Source organism: Melozone crissalis, unplaced genomic scaffold (assembly GCF_028551555.1).
Source record: "Melozone crissalis strain CALT ecotype California unplaced genomic scaffold, PUWL_Pcris_2 ptg000019l_1, whole genome shotgun sequence".
Classification (NCBI taxonomy): Eukaryota; Metazoa; Chordata; class Aves; order Passeriformes; family Passerellidae; genus Melozone; species Melozone crissalis.
In genome coordinates, this window is record NW_026535797.1 from 14,900,126 (window position 1) to 14,916,370 (window position 16,245).

Sequence of the window (16,245 nt, forward strand, 5' to 3'; positions counted from 1 at the left end):
AACCTATAAAATAGAGATAAATTGAAGAAACTGTAACTCCAGGTTTGGCATTCTGAAAAGAACTATTTTTTATAGACAGAATCAGTGTTTGTGGTAAAATCTATAAAATGTTGAAGACACGTGTGTTGCTGGGTCAGATGGTGTTAACTGCATCCTCAGTGGTTTTTATATTCTGTTGACATTCTCCAAATGAGGTTGGCAGTTCACTCTCTTACCGAGTTCAACTCCAAGTCATTTCAGGAAGTTGTTATGCATTAACTTTGCTATTTTATTAATATTATTCTCCTCCTCCCCTCTTTCTTCTCAGCTGAACTTAAACAGATGCTATAGCTGTGCAAGTATCTGATTTCAGGCTCTAGAGCCAGCAGTAGGTCCTTAAAGTTCTGAAATTGGCTTTAGAAATAGCCTTTAAAAGGTTTACAAGAGTAACCATTTTATTTTGTAGTACAAGCCATAACTGGAAATGTGATTTCTTCTACTTTAAGATAAATTTGCAGTCGCACAAGCTGCAGTAACAATGATTTATCACAGCCGTAAAAGATTGGTGCAAGCTCAAAACTTACCCAACAATGAATGTTTTCATGAGACTTATTGCCAAGGCAGGTATAGGGGAGGTTTTGTTTTTAATATCTCAGATGATTTAGTTGATCAGAGTGAGAGCAGAGTGGCAATTTATAATTGACAGACTAAGTTAAGTCTTTCTGTTAGGCAGCATTAGGTGTGGAGGAAAGGTCAATGAATGCCCCCACAGTTTTTTATTGCCCTAGGCAGCCAAGTATCTACATGAAAGTCAATGCCAGAATTTCACCAAGTGACAACTGATTTAACCCTTCCTTCACCAGTTCTGAATGCAGCTCTGTCACTGCTGTGAGCTGTGACACTTGTGAAATGGAATGGCTGGGCTCAGTTGTCATCTTAATCTACAAGAAGGCTGTAAATTTTCAAAACTTCTGCCCTTCAAATATGTATGGAGATTACACATAAAGAAATTTTGACAGTCAATATTTTTCTTTCTAACCCAGGTACTTAGAGCAGTCTGTAAAAGTGCCAAGGAGTCCAGCAATCTTTTTGATTTATTCTCTACACTGTAGAGGGAGCTGAGAGTACAGGAGACATCTGACATCTTGATGGAGTTCTGGATATGTGTTCTGAGGCAGGAGTTGTTTGCTGATGCCTTTAAGTTTATGGTGAACTCTGTGGATCAGCAGCCAGACTTTCTTGTACTGGATTTTAAGTCTTGGTACACTGCATCTGCTAAGTGGAAGTGATTTCAGGCTTTACAGCTTGACTTTGCAAAGTCAACACTCTGTGTGCCACATTCTAATTCTTTTAGTCTTGTTTCATCAAACTGTGCCATTTTGTCCCTGAATTTCTATCAAATCATACTGATTACAACTAGGAATGCCCCTTAAAGGCTTAAAGTAATATTCCTTAGGATTTGGCAACATAAAGAAGCTCCTGGTTTTCCAAAGAGACCTGCAAAACCTTGATTGTCTGGCATTGACAGTGTTATTCTCTGAAGTGTAGCGTCTGAGAAAATTCCTAAGTATATGTCTCACAAAGATGAGTGATTGTTTTTCATGTTCACTGGTGGCAGGCAGTGAACTCAGACTTTGTTTGGAGGTTTTCTGTGTCTCCTCAGAAGATCCCCTTCCTGTCCATTCCTTGGGCTCTGGGTATCCCTGGGAGGAGGAACCACTGCTTGCACTGCCCTTCTGCCCACATGGGTTTCATAGCTGAACTTAATGTTTTACCTGTTTCACATTAACAGGAAAAGCACCCAGAGAGGTGAGGTAGTTGTGCTTTGCTGAGACCCAATTGATTTAATGGAATCTGTAAAATGAATTTATGCTTGTATGTTGGTTTTCATAGTCAGTGATTTAATAAGAAGCTCAGTCTAAGGGGTGTAATGAGCTTTGCCTAAACAATGCAGCTGGAGTTTCCTTAAGCTGTCTGAAGTTGACTCATGTATCTCAGCTAATTCTTGCTCACAGTTTTTGTTCTCCTGGTATTTCTCAGCAATGCAATTCTTATTCATCCCAAAGCTCAGGTTGAAATCAGTGAAGTGGGAGGGAGATTTGCTTGCTCAGAGTTGCAGCCTGAGACGCCAGAAATTTGATTTTGTTGCCAACTCACCCAGAAGTCCAAAGCCACATGAATAATTCTCTTTCTGGTACTTTGATTCACTTTCTGTGAAATAATAGTACTTAGAGAAATGGGTATAATTTTAAGGGTAGAGAATACCCAGATGTGCTTTATGAAACAAAGAACCTTAGGTCTTTCAGTGGTATGGACCTAATGAAGTTCATCTCATTTTTGCTTCTACTAGATCACTCTGGATTTTGTATTTGATCATAAAGCCTGTGTGAAAGTTTAAATATTTTTTCCATTATCCCATTGCTTCTTAGTTGAGATCTAACTGTTCTCAATACCTATTTTATTTTGCACTGGAAGCAAAGGGAGCTTGAAATTCTGTGTTTATTCATGTCCTGTGCTATTATCAAGAAAGATTATTGCAAAATAAGTACAGTCTTGGTTCTGTTCTGCTACAACCAGTGAGAGAAGGCTTTGCAATGAAAAATAACCTTTAAAACTTAGCATAATTCATAAAACAGTTTGCTATTTCAAATATCTGAAAATCTATTCCCTTAGAAAGGGTTATAAAAATTCTATTAGTCAAGGAAGATACCTTTCAGAGTAAGAAACAATATATTTATATATCCTCTAGTATGTGTGTTGTAGCAATAAAAAAGGACACAGAAGATACTGTCTCTTGATTTTCTGCAGTTCCCTTTTGGTCTTGGCTATATGAAACTTCTTTAGGTAGTACTTCAACATTTAATAAATTTTTTTCAGTACATACAGGATGATAATGATCTTCAGATGCACATGTATCACAAAAGATAGTTGTTGTGTCATTCATTACTGTAGATGTTAGAAACATCAAAAGCAATTTAAAATTCCACTTATCTTGCCTCTGCTGAATCATAAGATAATGTCTGAGTGTCTGCATGGCAGTGTCTGAAAGGTAACACATCCCCTCTCTAGGACTGGTTAGTCTGATGAGGGAAACTTGTCTGAGTGGTCTATCTCCAGCATCTATAACTCTGAAATGAAGTAAACTTATGGATGGAGACTTTTTAGATAGAAATGTGAAAATAGTATCTAGATTTTCCTCTTTATTTAGTATAGTATTCTTAAGGCATGCTTGAGTTGAGTATCAGATTATTCAGCAGCAACTATATAGCTTTTAGTTAAGAGCTGCTTCAGGGCTGACAGTCTGAATATTTTGCTGTGAAAAGAGCCCTCAGGGAGCCATGGACACTCAAAATGAAGCTGCTTGGTGAGATTCCCAAATTCTTACTCTCCTTCTGGCTTGCTGGTAGCTGGCAGGAGCTCAGGGTGAGTTGGAGTGCGCTGTGCCCGTGGGCTCAGCCGCCAGCAGCCTTTATCCCCACGCTGTGTGCGCGGTGCCTGCGCCGAGCGCTGCGGTGCTGCTGGGGAACCCTGGCCTCTTCCCCTCCTCAAAACAGATGGCAATCCCGAAGGTTCACTGTGGGCTCCAGAGGGGCAAAAGGGAGTGTCCTGCAGCAGTAAGGGCTGTGGCAGGGGCTGTGGGGCTCCCTGCTCTGCCAGGCCAGTCTCTGCATTTTGGGAGTCCAGGGTCTGCTACAGCAGAGGACTTTGCGTGTCACACTTTGAAGAGTAGGAAGGAAGCGTTGCAGAAGTTGTGACTGAGGGCTGGGGTTTTTGGGGAAAAAAGGCCTGATTTTTAAAGGATTCCTGTAGTGTGCCTGGATGGTACCCTTGGGTCAGGTTTTTTTCTTCCTTTGTTGCCGCTTTTGTGTCCACAGTATCTAGGAACTTTTTGCTTTAAAGAAAGTTGGCAGCCAGGCTTCTCAGAGATGGGGACTTTTTAAGAGTGCCAAATCCCTCAAAAACTAATTCCAGAGCTGTCATCTTGTAATATTTTATAGGTACAGAAACATTTTTGAAAGGAAAGAAAAAGCAAATCAGAGCATGACACATTAGATAATATAGCTGTAGGTAGACAACTGATGTGGATGTGTTAAGCTTCTCTTCAGGTATATTGTACTTATGGGAGTGTGTGCTTATCATGCCATGAAATGCTTTAAGGTAATCTATTATTATACATAAATATTCAAATTGGTGAGACCAGAATCATACATAATTAAGACATTGAACCATTCTCATTAATATTTTCCCTAGTCTATACTGAATATAATTGATTTTGTACTGAAGCAATCAGGTCAGATTGCTTGGCTTATGTGAAGGACTTTGAATTAAAATGTCTCTGTTTAGTCTAAAAGTTCCTAATACAAAGATTACAGTGAAGAGAGATATTTAAAATATGTATTGGGATTTGTGTTACCATCTTGAAATTGTTTATTTTTGGACATAAAATTCCTGCTTTTACCTAATCTTTAATACACAAAGCTTTCAGAAAACTTGGTAAAGAAGGACTTCTGATGCCTTCTAAATATTTTGTGGCATTTACTGGGGCTAATTTCTGACACAGTTTCTATATTTCTCTGAGTGCCTTGCTAATATTCTATAAGAACTTGGAGTCTAGTGGAGGGAATTAAACAAATTTTAGAGAAAGGGACTTAACAAGCAAGGAATACCAAAGTTAGGTTCATTCAATACCAGAAACACAGTAGAAATAGGTATTTAAATGAAGTTTGAAGGAAAACTATGTTTGCTCTTAGTTTAGTCTTTTGTAGTATGAGGGTGAAACTGATCAAAACATCATTGAAATATTCAGGTTGAATGTTGGAAATCTTATCTGATAATCGAGTGGATGCTTTTTTCCTAATACTGGTTAAGGGGTTTTTTTGTTATCATCAGGCTGGCACTTGGTAGTCTTTAAGATCTGTTACATGGTTTCAGTCAAAATTCAGTAATAGTGTGGCATACTTGTACCAGCAACTTGCTGCCCTAAATTCTGTACATTAACCATCTCCTATGTCAACTCTGTGAGCACAAAGTAATGAATGAATGAGCAGCACAGAAATAACAACTACGTGTGTTGCATGAAGTGCAGTTATAAATGATGAAATGGCATTTCAATGGAAAAGAGACAGATGGGTGCCCATGCTGATTTTGGCTGTTACAAGAATTGTCTGTTGTGCCCTGTACTTTCTTTTGCTTTCTTGTCTTTGATAGATGATGGATCTTCCACATTGGTATACCCAACTGCCCATTACTCTAACAGGGGCTTACCCAAAGAATGAATGTCTAAGGTATTTCTTTTAGGAATTATTTAAGGACAGAGTATTTTTTGTCATTCTTCTTCAAGAAGGTTGTACTGATTTTTCTAAAGAACAAAGATTATGTATCGCTTGTAGATAATTTTAGTAAATAGCTTGTAATTATATGTGTACCAGAAAAGACAATCTTTATCTTACTTTTCTTTACTTGCTTTACTTCATTAGTATTCATAGCTATACTCTCTTCCCTAACCCTGCTTTTATTTCCTTTGTGCCTTTTATTTCTTCAATTCTTTCTGAAGACAGTCTCTGTTTTTAAAAAATAAATAAGTGTGACTGGTCTTACTTATCCTTTCATGCCATTTCAGGCATCCCTGAAAGGTGCTATCACTCTCATTATTTATTCAAGGATTTGAAGACACTTCTGAAAAAAAGAATAAATTATTCTGTCATCATTAGTTTAGGAAAACTTTTTAAACCTCTGAAAGAAATGAATTGGGAAACTATTATGAATAACCGAGCTTCATTTAACATAGCTGTGATCATTTCAGGACGTGATTCCCTGCAAAGGCTCTGGAATTCCTTGTGGATATTGCTGCCAGAGTTTATTATTTTAAAAGCAATGCATTCAGCTACAGTTATGGTATAACTAAATGTTTTAGGAGCCATTTGGCAGAAATGCACACTGAGGTAGAGCTGAATATTTGCAATTGAGTATCAAACAGAAGGTGGCTGAGTGAGCTGAACATTGACTGATGTGAAAGAAACAGATACAAAGCAAGGTAGGGAGAAGTGAGTTGTGTAATGGAAGTTAAATCAAATGATAGGTGTCTTTGTATTATTTATACCAGTGTTTTGAACAGTTGTGCTGAAAGCTTTATTTCAGAGATTGCAGCTATAGTTAAAATGGAAAGAACATCAAATATTGAACGACACAGCCTTAGGAAGATAATTTTAAGTACCTGAGCTGATAGATGCAGCATTTGAGACTGAGATTAAAAAAAGACAAATCACAACTGAGGCTGTCATTGGCCACTTTAGCTTGGAAGCTGGGAAGTAGATGGACTTGGAGATAATTGCTGTGTTACACTCATCACATGGGGTGAAAACTGCCTTCTCAAATGTCCTGGGAGAATTTCCTTAAAGCCCATTTTCTTAAGGTGACCACATTTCCCCTCACCAGTGCAAAATCTCTGCATGATAAAACACGAGGATATTGCTTAGGCTTAAAATCAGTACTTTCAACCAAGTACTGGAGTACTCAACAAGTTGGAGTCTTCTGCTTACAATAAATAATTGTCTAGTTAGGGACCCATGTTGGGTAAAGCAAAATGAGTTTCTGGAGACGCTCAAGGTCTGCATCCTCATGTTTGGAGTTTATCAGTCTGACACTTACTGTGACAATTCTCTTGCATAAATGTCTGATCTGTCCAATAAGTTCAGAGCAGAGGATCTCTGTGCTGTCTAAATGTCAAATTTTTAGGCATTGTTCAAACTGTTGTAGTATATTTTATATAAGTGGTGCTCAAGGCCAAAATAATCCACAACAGCTATTCTGGATTACACAATCTACAGAATTGTTTTGTGGATTACACAATTACACAAAAGTGCCCCTATTTTACCGCTCTGAGCAGTGCTCTGATCTACCTGGGTCTGCTTTAGGCAGGAGATGGGCCTGGATGACCTCAAGAGGTCCCTTCCAATCCAGATGCCTGGGAGAATCAAATTATCTGTCATGCTGCATTTTCTCCCTCAAATGGACACTATCCCAAATCTGGTTTTTAAATCATTTGGCAGACTTGAAGAATCTCCAAAAAGAACTATAAACTGATATGATGCATTGTGTTGGGTTCACTTGCCCTCTGAATTAAATAAGAATAATCACTGTTTAAAACTTTGGGCTGTCACTCAGCTAGAGTGTGTATCAGTAACTGTCTGAAGTGCCTTAGAAAAACTTCTTTGTCACTCTTTATTAACAGCTAAAACTCTGTTCCTCTTGGTCTTTGACACCACATGGAAGGCTGGGGACCATTCTGACATGCAATCTTAGTGGTTGAGGCAAGAGAGAAAAAACAATTTAGATTTCCTAACCTAGCTCTTTAAATATATCCTTATGAGAAAAGATTTTATTTTCAAATTCAGCAAGGAATTATTTAATGATGCCAGACCAAGTGCTTTTTTTTCAGGCTTTCAGATTCAAATATATTACCCAAAGGATGTACAATGAGTTCTGTATTTCATTGAATTATCAGAAGGTGTACATTGTCATTTAAAAAAATATTACTGCAGATAGCTCTTTGGCAGAATACAATTACAGTCCCAGCAGAACTTGTAAGTTAAGCTATAAACATTATAAAAACAACAAACCAATTTGTGGCAAAATCAAAATAAATTGCTACAATAGAAACTTTTCAGTATTTTCCTGGATTTATCATCAGCAATTGTTACTGCTTAACTGTTTTAGTAACTGAGAGACATGAGCATTTTGAAGACAATTCTGAGCATAGTTTTCAGAAATAATATGGAAACTTTATAATGCTCTTTTAGAAATACATAAAAGATTAGCAAAACTGGGGAAAGCTAAATGAGTTTCAGGATTTAAGAGAACAGCAGCAAGCTGAATATGAGAAATGCTGAAAAGATCTTACAAAGGAAACAAAAGGTAATATAAGAAGTGTGATAAAATAGGAATGGTGACTCAGGAAATTTTACTCTTTGTACAAAGTGACCTAGAAGCAAGTTATAGTAAAATCTGAATAGGAAAGGTGAATTCTTTCTTATACAATTTTAAATTAAATGTTAATTATTTATTTAGTAGTCTTGTTAAAGTCCTTGAAATTAAAAATTCAAAATTTACTTACAGTACAAAGCCTCCTGACTGAGTTTTATGTAGTGTTAAAAACAGGTTTGGCCCACCTGTGGAGGTGTAAGACATTTTGGGGTGCTTGTGATCAATTGGCTGAGCAGTGGAGTGTCAGCCCAGGAGAGAGGAATGGTAATGCTGACCTTGCCATGAATCACTTGCAGAAACCATTTTGAAGTGGGGAACCTAAATGAACTTCTTATTCCCACTGCAATGCGTGTAAAAATTCATGTCCTGTAGGATAAAGATGTTTCTCAGCTCTTGTCTGTCTGGTTGGTGCCGAGTGTGCTGAAATGCTCAATCTGCACATTGCTCCAATGCATTGTTCTCTCAGCTTCTCTGCAACTCTTGGTGGTGTTTGCACCATTGCTGGTGGTGAATTTTAAAAAAGTGTGAATGAGAAACAAACATAAGAATGCAATCTTCCCACAATGTCAACTGAGTTGAATGAAAGCCATGTCAAAAGCTAATCCTCCTGGAGACAATCGCTTGAGTAAATCCATTTGCATGTTGCACAGGCTTACTCAATGGAGAACTTTTAAATTTTAAATATTCTGTATGAATCTCATTTTTTCCCCACTAAAAATGGATTTTAAATACATATTGGTAGAAGGATGTGCAGTGATTCAAAGGCAAAACCAAGAACACCAGGGCATGCAGACCATGCTGTCACCAGTTGGCTACAGATGCTTTTAGAAAATGTTTTATTGCAAGGTCAGACATAAGGATTTCCTTTTCATTGTAGAGAGAGCTTTGAATGATTCCTCTCTTTTTCCAAAGAAAATGTTGACAATACGATCTTTGATCTTCAGAAGCTAATGCACGTGACAAATTTAATTAATGTAAATAATTCTGCTAGACTCAATAAGACCCATCACAGGAAGTTAAACACTCATGACTATGTCTCAAGTAAAGACCATGCACGTGGTAGGTATAGTGATATAGTCCAAAAGTTCACTTGGATAAAGTTCTCTCTTCAAAAGATGTAATGGAATTGCTGTCTTATCAAAAGATCATGTGGGTTTTTTTAACTACCTTTTGCAAAAACTGACAGGCACTCAAGTTCAAATCTTGTAAAAGCAAGATTTATCTAGACAGCTGAATGGTGTTATAAGTGTTCATGTTGTAGTAAAATAGTAATGATTTATCACATCATTTTATATCCTCATATTTTAGCTTCAGTTCAGTATTATGTGATTTTAGGAAATATTACTGTGTAATTCCAGTTTACTATTCCTGTGTTATATTGCTATTGTCAAACCTTTTTCTACAATCATACACTCATGATGTAAGTTTTCCAGGTGCTGACTTTCTTGAATACAATTGATTAAACTTGTATTCTGTGGAATAGAATCCTTTGACACCTTGGGTGTTCAGTGATCTTTAGAAATAACATTTAGACCTCAAGGTCTTTTGGGAAAAAAAAAGTGTTACTTAATAGGATCATCTAGTTCAGAAATTCTCTAATGCTTGACAAAAGTCATAAAATAGACAAGCACATTTCTTTTCACAAGTGCTTGCAGTCCTATTAATAATGCTTTGATTCCTACTGCTACTTGTCCTGTTCAGTTAATTAATATCATTTTGTAGTGGAGTGGGCTTGTTCAAAAGCTGAAAACTCTTTTAACTCCCCCACTGTTAGGAAATAATATTAAAATTTCTATTTGAGAGTGACCTTGCTGCTTCCTTTTGTTGATACATTAATACCACTAAACCAGTATTGGGGAGAGATGAGTTGTGTGTCCTGCTAGTGATGATAATATTTTGTTTTACTGCTTGAATTGTGATGTTGCTTACAAAAAAAAGGCTCTTGAATAAGACTTTACCTAATTAAATCAGTTGATGTGGTAATTAATACAAGAATTCTCTGGGTTTGATATTTTGAATGTGACCTAGCAGTCCCTTATATCATCCAAGAGGACTCTTGATGAAAAGGCACCAGTATCAACACCAAAGAAAAAAGGATAAGAGTTTTGCCTTATACTTTAAATTGCTGAAAGTGGGGCTATTGAACAGTGGTTTTCCACAAAGGCAATGTTCTCTTTTTATACTACAGTTTCTCCCACATTCCATCAAATTTATGACAGACTATTAGTGTTAATTTGCACTTTTGGAAGGACTTCCATTTTAATAACTAATTACCTATAAGGAATTTTTTGATGCTCGTTTGCTGTCATCAAATAGTGTCAGGATGTGGAAACTGCTGTACTGCTGGTACTGTACAAATTAGAAGGATAATTAGCACACTGTTACTGCCTCGTTGACTGTAGCTGTTTGGGGGTTGTTTCTGCCATATAAACATACTATGTACAATAGTAGGCACTTTTTGAAGTATTTTTCTGCTTTCACTACTGCTTGGTATTGCTGCAAGTGAATGGGTTTGACACAAGCTGGTATATGTGAAAGATAATGAAGATAATGATGAAACCAGCTGGAGTTGGAGGTGCTGAGAGACTGGGTTTTATTGCTTTCTACAGGATTTTTGTATGATTCTTTTTAAGAATGCTGACCACAGGCTTTGTTTAGTTTGAAAAGATGATACAATGGGCCACATTCCCCTTCAGGAAGAGCAGTGTCACTTTAGGCCATTATATGCAGCTTTACTCTTCTGATAATTTAGCTTTATGCTCTTTTAAGTTTTGATGTTCTCAAAGTCAGAAAGAGAGGCAGACACTGAATTACTGTACACAGATACTGACTGATATATAATAAATTAATGAATACTCCCCATATCTTTACAACTTTTCCTTCCCTGTGTTTGGGTATCAGACTATGTAGATGTCCACCACACCCCATCCATCTCGTGAGCTGTCAGTAATGTTTTCAGTCCTTTTTCTCTTTTCACTTGTTCAATCAGTTTTGTTATTGTTCTGTGACTTCCCTCCCAGTCTGTCTGTATAGTTCTAATATTATCCGTTGAAGTCTTAGGTAGTAGCTCAGTAGTTGGGCTGTGATTTGCAGTTGGGAGAGGGGAAGAAAAAAGTGCAGTTAGTACCTATATTTTATGACAGCTCTATGTATCTCTATGTGGCACAAAAAGCAGGTATCCTTTTTAAAATCTATTTTTCTAATTCTGCCATGTTTGTGGGCAAACTCCTTAATTTGTTTCTGTGGTGCAGCTCTCAATGAATTATGGATGTTGTGGGGAATAAACAATAGTCTGGTTTACCAAGAAGGATTTTAAAACGTTAAAAAATTTAGAAAAACTTAGCTATTCATTTTAAACTGTAGGATTTCAATACAAATTATTCCAGTCTTCTTCTTATAGAAATTAATTTTTCCTTACCAGTGTTACAGGGAATTTCACAGGATGTCTGCTCACACTCCTTTTGTATCTAACCACATACCACATGTAAAGAGAATTAACATCTTAAACTTCAATTTGTTAGCTCTTCTCCAACTTCCATGAAAAGTAATTAACTGCTATCTGTACTTAAATTGTTATTTTGAAATAATGGATACTTCAAGTTGCTTGATGATAAGTTAGTATGTAAGAGAAACTTCACAACTCAAACCACAATTTCTGAACAGATCTCCTACACAGTCGTTCCAGATGTACAGCCTTAGTGGACCAGGATTTCAAATTCTCCTGGATGTCTGCCTAGCACACCTTTCTACTTGAGAAGTGGAAAGCTGAAGAGGGATTAAGAGGAAGTGCCCAGCAGGGGCAGGTGTGGCTGGGGGTCTGGGGTGTGTTTTCTGTAGCACTTCAGCTGTGTCCCTTCAGCTGTGCTCAGTGAGTGGGGCTTAAAGGAAAGATTTGGAGATTTCAATTTCCTAGACATGGTCTATCAGCCTAGACACAGGCCTGGGTCAAGCTTGATCTGTACCAGCTCTTGGGCTGCTCAGCAGAAAATCAGGTGAAAGTTGACGTTTTACTGATTTTTCATGAAGTTTGGGTGGGAGTTTTTTGCTTGTGTTTTTTGTGTATTTTCCCCTGTGGGTATTATCAGAGGAAATACATATTTTCATTAGTGGGTCACACTTCCTTCTGTGTTCACTATGCATTTGGGAATAGCAGTCTTCATCTCTATGCCTTGTCCTCCATGGATTTGGTTATGTGAGCTGTGCTTTCTCTGTGGGTGCACTGCTGTGTGAGCTCACAGGCTTTGGGCTTTACTGGGTGGGATGCAGCCCCATCCCACTGAAGAAGCCTCAGCTGTGGAATTTGTTTACTCTGTAATGTCATTGACTTTGGTGACTTACTAAAAAGATTCCTTTTCTCTAAGAGGTTATAGGAAGTTGAAGTTTGTTTGCATTATGATTGAGAGCTCTTTATTTGATGCTTTTTAAATACTATAGTAAGTTCTCTTATGCTGGGCATTTTTTATACTTGAGTGAGACTCTGTTGCACAATGTCACATCATCCTGTACTTTCTATGGTTTCACAAAACCAAAAATCACAGCATCATTTTAAGCAAACTGTGATTTGTGGCTTGTTTAATTCAAACGGAGGAATTGGAAAGAAAATCAGAAGAATTACTTTTATCCATTTGAACCATTTATTCTTTTAGATATGTCTGTCCTGTAAAGCAGGGGTGTCCAGGAGAGAGTGGAAGCAATGGCTCATGGACTGTCCATGCTTTTCCATTGTTAGCATCTCCTTGGCATGATTTTGGTCCTGGTGTGTGGTGAGTTGGTTGCTTGGTTTGTTTGCAGTGCAGGGTGGATGAAATTGTGTTCAGCCTGTGCTGCAGCACCCCAGGGAAGTGCATTTGTGCCAGAAACTCTGGGCATGGATTAAATGCTCTAGGACGTCAGTGCAAGTCGAGAGAGGGTGTTTGAATGGTATCATTCAGGACAGGAGCAGTGCTGGAGGGCTCCACAGGGCCAGGAAAGGACAGACCGGGTGTTAATGTCTTCTGAACAGCCTCCCTGGGGTAGACTGTCCCCCAGAGTGTCTTGGGAGAGGGAGTAGCAGGGACATAACATTTCAGAGGGTCAACTGCAGTAACAAAGTGGTTCATAACATGTCTGATCAGCAGAGTGGTACTGACAGGTAAATTGCTCCCCAGCACTAGTTTAGTTGTATCCTGTCAGAGCTGGGACTGAAATTACCTTGATTTGGATTTTCAGTTACTTGGGCTTAAGTCATTAATACATTGTGTGAAGAAAGTTTGCAAACTCCTTTAAAATAAATGCTTATTAGAAGGCTTCTCTGGGAAACTTCTTCCTTAAGAAAACCAAAAAAAAAAAAAAAAACAAAAAGAAAAAACCCACTGCCATCACAAAAAAACCAACCCCCAAACCAAACAATCAACCAGCCCAAAACACCCCCCCCCTCCAAAACCCAAACCAAACAAAAAGCCTACTTTAAGTAGATTTTGGTTTTGGAAAATATGATCACTGAAAAAGAGTGTGCTCATTTTTCGTAGTTTTTTTCTGCTGGAATAAAATATTTAAAATGTGAAATTCTTAGCACATGGCTAGAAACTGATAATTATTTAAACCAGCTGCCTAGTTGCAGTGTATAGTGAGATTCATCACTGTAATTCACTAACACATCAGAAAAAAAATCCCAAAAGGCAACCAAGTGAAAATGCTATGGATAGATAAAATGTGAGAAGTGGGTGCATAGTGTTGGTTTATTTTTAAAAAATGCAACCTCTATTTGAAGTTTGATTAGAATGAGTCAGTTTCTGTTAGATCTGACAGTTATAAATTTGTTATTAGCTTTCCAAAATAAAATACATGACTAACACTTTTTAAAAATGTGCTTATTCACCAAGCCATTGCATCTGTAAGTACAGGAAAAGGATGCTTATCACTGCAAAATTTCTGCAGGTCTTTAATTAGAAGCATTTCCCTGTAAGGAGATGACTGTATTCGCAGGAGAAGAGAAACTTCCCTGTTTTGGCCATACTTGACACATTTCATATCCAGTCTGTTTCTTGTCTAAAGAAATAATGTACAAAAATCATTCAGTGTAATTTGAGCATCAAGAGTAAGAGCCACAATTTTTCCTGGCATTAATTATTTTCAAACAATTTTCATTTTCTGTAGTTTAGCCTCATTTTTCTGTTAGGATTTTGAACATTGTAACCAAAACTTTCCTCCCTTCCATCCTCATCCCCATAGCAAATATTCTCAGAATGGAAGGATGTTACAAGTTGCATTGAAAGTTTAGTAAGTGATTTATTGTTGTATGAAAATAAATGGGATTTGTGTTTGCCGGTGAAGTTGTTCATTTTATTCACAGAACTGATCTTTGGTGCAAACCAAATCCTTCTTGATAGCAGCCTGTTGCGAGTTCTTGTACATCACTAAAACTAATCAAAAACAGGTGGATTCTTCTCATGGAGCAGTACCACCCAGCTCAATGAAATGAAGATAACTTGTATGAATTGTCAGAGAGGATGTTGTTTTCCTTAGGGACCGTACTGGAATGTTAGGATTCTCTAAAGCTGCCTTTCTGAACAGAAAAAGAATCATATTTTAACTATGATACCCATATTACTTTGTTTATAAAACTTGAATTTAAGTTGGTGCTGTAGAGAAGAGGAAACCCTAAAGGAAACTTAATTTTTGAAACCTGATCTCTGTGTGAAAGTCTCTGTGAAACTCTGGAATAAAGATTTGAAAGGCTTCATTTAGGAACTCAAATCTACATAGCTAAGGTTTGTTGGTGTTTTTTTTTAATTTTGTGGTGTCACATTTTTCGAGACAGTTTATCTTTCACAAAAATGAATGAGATAGCAATATTGAAGAATCATGAGCTGCGTTTACTGAGTATTCCATTTATGAACTAAATGATCTGCTTAATCTCATGATTTATTGCTAGTTTGATAGTTCTCTTTAATTAATAGGAGTTTGGCTTATGTGGGATAATGATGCTGGTTTCATTCTGTGTGTAGGGCTGTGCAGAACGGGACATGGAGGTAGGGTAGGTGACTGCCTGATTTGTGCTGCATTTTCATGGAGTGCCAGCAAGGTTCAGACTGGCCTCTTTTCCTGGGCAGAATGAATAGAAGGCTGCAAAAACAACTGTCACAATAAAATTTTTTTCAAGACAGAAAAACTTGTATCTAAGCCAGCTATGAGTTTTGAAATAACGTATCTTTGCAAATCACGCTATGCAGAGTGGTCCAAATATAGTCTTTGTATCTAATGTCATTGTTACAGACCTCAAAGATGGTCTCTCTGTAACAAGGCATATTAAAAAAATGACCCAATATAAGGTGGACTAGTTTATGTTAGTCTTTACAAGCCTAGCCAGTTTTAATTTTGAGTCTTCATTTTTTCTTGACTAACTCCAGTTCTGTGCAGTCTCAGATGACAGGTTGAATAAAATAATAAAGTAATAGAAGACTGAAAGTAAAACACTAGAGCATTTCATATATTTACATTTTCTGGTTTAGATAGTTTGAATTTTAAACAAGTTTTTCATCATGTCACTGCTGAAATGTATTCCTAAAATGGTAAAGAAGACTTGGTAAATTAGATAAATAATATTATCATACATACAATTTTTAATCTGAGAAGTAGGAGGAGGAACTTGTGACATGCAGAGTTTCTTAGTTGATGGAAATAAACTGTGTGTATATTGGAGCACATTTAATTTTTGTTGCAAGCTGAGGGCTCTGTGTGCTTTCAGATGCATGGGTATATGGATCATGGTCGACGCCAAATTGCCATTTGTGGGTGCCACTGTCTGGTTCTGGGTGACGAGTGATGCTGCTGCACACGTGCATTGACAAGCAGCATAGTGTAGGGCAGGTCAGATCTGATCATCTCTCTCCTCCATGTAGACGGCTCACAGTGGGCCATCAACTCACATCAAAATATGCATTTATTTATCAATTTACTAACATTGCAGTATTTTAACTTTGCTACATTAGTATTTTTTTTCCCTGTGGGTCCCTGTGGGTTTTTTCCCCCTGTGGCCTTCTTTCCCTAGAAGTGGGATTTTATGTGGTTGGTTTGTTGGGACAAAGAACTTACTGTTCGTATACAGTGGCAAGTGCTAAGAGCAAGACTATCTTGTCTTGCGTAACAGATTGTTTTAAAACTTTACTAAAAATAAAATTGATCAAAAAACCTCAAGTTTTCTAGTTAAGAATATAAAATTTCTTTTGAATTTTTTTTTTGGTCTTTTTCTATCTTATTGCAAACTGCTTATCTTATTTTGAAATGTACTTTTGTGCACTAGAG

The 16,245-nt window shown here is 37.3% G+C and overlaps 1 protein-coding gene across 1 annotated transcript in view; it reads left to right on the top strand.

The window, feature by feature from the left end:
- Window positions 1–16,245, top strand: part of ADGRA1 (adhesion G protein-coupled receptor A1) — a 253,397-nt gene that overhangs the window by 24,139 nt on the left and 213,013 nt on the right. The gene's annotated exons all lie outside the window — the stretch shown is intronic.